Genomic DNA, 3,138 nt, shown 5'->3' with positions numbered 1-3,138 from the left:
CTTGTGTTTTTTATCGGTTAGCAAAAACATAAGTTGTGCATTGCTGCCAATGACTATGGAGGAAAAACATTCTCAATAGAAACATACCCTTTTTTAGACATTGTATTTTTAACCATTAATTCTTTCAACCTTTGTTATTAAATGATTCGTATTAAGCGTGGTTTGTGGTGGAATAATCTTTATATAAAAATATTTAATCAAATTAGTTCTTTTTTTTTCTTTTTTTTGTTGTTTGCTTCCTATATTCATATTATTAATTATATTAAAAGTTTCTTCAAGTTTCACAAGTTTCTCCTTATGAAGTCACTTTCTATTTCCATATTTTTCCCATAATGATTTCCAATTATGTTTTTACGCAGGCAGCTTATAAGCCACCTCTACCTCAGACTCCGCCCAGCCCCGCGTTTTGATTGACGCGAGTGGGCGGGGCCAGTGTCACCAAAGGCACGGGGGCGTTTTTGTGCGGGTTTGCGGTCCGGTCCGTTGCGGCGAATGCGTGATCGAGGTCCCGCCGCTGACAGCTGTCCGCCTCCCCCCACCCCTCCCCTCCTCCCACCACCCGGAGCGCTCTGCGCGGGAGAGCCGCCGGTAGAAAAAGGTAGATATGTTCCCTCACATCCTGCCTGCATGAGCGGTGTCGGTGCGTGGCTGGCTTTGCATCGGTGCTGTCGCCTCTTCTTTCCATCTGTTCTCAGATGGAGGAGGGTGGGATGGAGTCAGTCAGACAGATGAGAGGAGGGGGGGTGATATCAAACACGCTCCTGTCTGAACAATCGGAAATTATGACGCTGCAGTTTGTGCGTTTTTCCAGGAGAAATTAGGACAAGGACATTGAGGAGGAGGGGGGTTGATTGCAATTACCAATTAAACCAGGAATATTTTCTGTCTTGCAGAAAAACAGCATGCATCTTCTTTTATTTATTTATTTATTTATTATTATTTTTTGTTTTTATTTTATTAATTTATTTATTTCATTTTTTGGCTGAAGGGGGGTCAAGACATTTGTGTTCTATAACATCAAGTCATCTTTTTTTATTTATGTATCTGTTATGAAGAGAAACAATGTTACAGGTGCAGCTCTGTCATTTATTAATTGGTTATATAAAGGATTGCAGCACCGATTTTACAACCATGTATATATAACCTTAACGATTTCAAAGGAGTCATCTTCTCTTTTAAATAGATGTAATTTTAACAGTGCGGATTGTACTTTATTTATGGAGGTGGATTATTTCTCAGGGCTTGCTACCTAGAAATAAACTCTTGTGTTTGACGTGTGCATGTTTGCTTTTCCTTGCATGTGTGCGTGTGATGTGGTGATGTCACAGCTTTGTTATAGAAACAGAGAAGCCTTGTGTCCTCATGATTAATTCATGTCCAGCTGCGGGATGGGGGGACAGAAGCGTTCCAGTCACACATAAAGGAGACAGACATGCATGAAGGTATTAAGAAGGGGGTAAAAATGTTGCTTAAAAAAGGCAGAGCAAGGAGGGGTGGGCTGGTGGTGCTGAGGGGGGGATGCTGTCATGGACATGTGACAGACTTTCATGGCTGTAGTTGGAGAAGTAGAGCATCCTGCTGGGTGAAGTGCATCTGCTGTGTGCCTCAGTCCCCTGCATCCTTCGCTTGCTTCACTCTGAATGTCAAGCCCTAGTGAGCAGAACAGGATCCAGGTCGTCATGGAGACAGGAACAGAGGCAGGTAGTCACTGTGGCTTGGCTGGGCCAGCTGAGGGAAGAGGCACGCCCTCTGCTGTCAACTGATGGCATCAGGCCCACAGAAAGGGGGGAGTGAGGGTGGGAGGTTGATTATGAAGGGGGAATATAGAGGATCTTTAAAAAAGATGCACACCCTTTGATGGCCTTTATGTGATTGTAAAGAGTGTAACTGTCAAAATCAGTCTTTACACTTTTAGACCTTTAATGTGACAAACCTATTAATATATATATTTACACTTCTCAAAAAAATAAAGGAACACTTTGAAAACCCATCAGATCTCAATGGGGAGAAAAAATCGTGCTGTTTATTTATACTGATATGGACTGGGTGATGTGTAAGGAACTAAAGGATGCCAAATTATAAACTTACAGAGGGCTGAATTCAAAGACACCCTAAAAATTACAGTGACAAAAATTATGCGGCAGGCTTGACCATTTTGCTGAAATTTCTCAAAATGGTATTCAGTCATTTGTATGGCCCCTTTAAATGTGTGTATGCATGCCTGACAACGTCGGGGCATGCTCCTAATAAGATGACGGATGGCGTCTTGGGCTATCTCCTCCCAGATCTGGACCAGGGCATCACTGAGCTCCTGGACAGTCTGAGGTGCAACCTGGCGGCGTCGGATGGATCGAAACATAATGTCCCAGAGGTGTTCTATTAGATTTAGGTCAGGCGAGCGTGGGGGCCAATCAATGGTATCAATTCCTTCATCCTCCAGGAACTGCCTGCATGCTCTCGCCACATGAGGCCGGGCATTGTCGTGCACCAGGAGGAACCCAGGACCCACTGCACCAGCATAGGGTCTGACAATGGGTGCAAGGATTTTATCCCAATACCTAATGGCAGTCAGGGTGCCATTGTCTAGCCTGTATAGGTCTGTGCATCCCTTTATGGATATGCCTCCCCAGACCATCACTGATCCACCACCAAACCGGTCATGCTGAACAATGTTATAGGCAGCATAACGTTCTCCACGGCTTCTCCAGACCCTTTCATGTCTGTCACATGTGCTCAGGGTGAACCTGCTCTCATCTGTGAAAAGCACAGGGTGCCAGTGGCGGACTTGCTAATTCCGGTGTTCTGTGGCAAATGCCAATTGAGCTCCACGGTGCCGGGCAGTGAGCACAGAGCCCACTAAAGGACGTCGGGTGCTCAGGCAACCCTCGTGAAGTCTGTTTCTGATTGTTTGGTCAGAGACATTCACAGCAGTGGCCTGCTGGAGGTCATTTTGTAGGGCTCTGGCAGTGCTCCTCCTGCTCCTCCTTGCACAAAGGTACAGATACCGGTCCTGCTGACGGGTTGTAGACCTTCTACGGCCCTGTCCAGCTCTCCTGGAGTAACTGCCTGTCTCCTGGAATCTCCTCCATGCTCTCGAGATTGTGCTGGGAGACACAGCAAACCTTCTGGCAATGGCAC

The 3,138-nt window shown here is 45.6% G+C and overlaps 1 protein-coding gene across 1 annotated transcript in view; it reads left to right on the top strand.

Moving 5' to 3' along the window:
- The first annotated feature begins 472 nt into the window (after positions 1-472).
- lnx2 (ligand of numb-protein X 2) overlaps positions 473-3,138 on the top strand; it is an 18,999-nt gene continuing 16,333 nt past the window's right edge. Inside the window, exon 1 of the mRNA XM_015401932.1 lies at positions 473-598. The gene's annotated coding sequence lies outside the window, so the exon portion shown is untranslated. The remainder of the gene's footprint in view (positions 599-3,138) is intronic.

This window comes from Cyprinodon variegatus, unplaced genomic scaffold (assembly GCF_000732505.1).
Source record: "Cyprinodon variegatus isolate N-32 unplaced genomic scaffold, C_variegatus-1.0 Scaffold1273, whole genome shotgun sequence".
In the NCBI taxonomy this organism is placed as follows: Eukaryota; Metazoa; Chordata; class Actinopteri; order Cyprinodontiformes; family Cyprinodontidae; genus Cyprinodon; species Cyprinodon variegatus.
The sequence above is the reverse complement of the archived record's forward strand: the minus strand, read 5'-3'. Positions and strand labels throughout refer to the sequence as shown.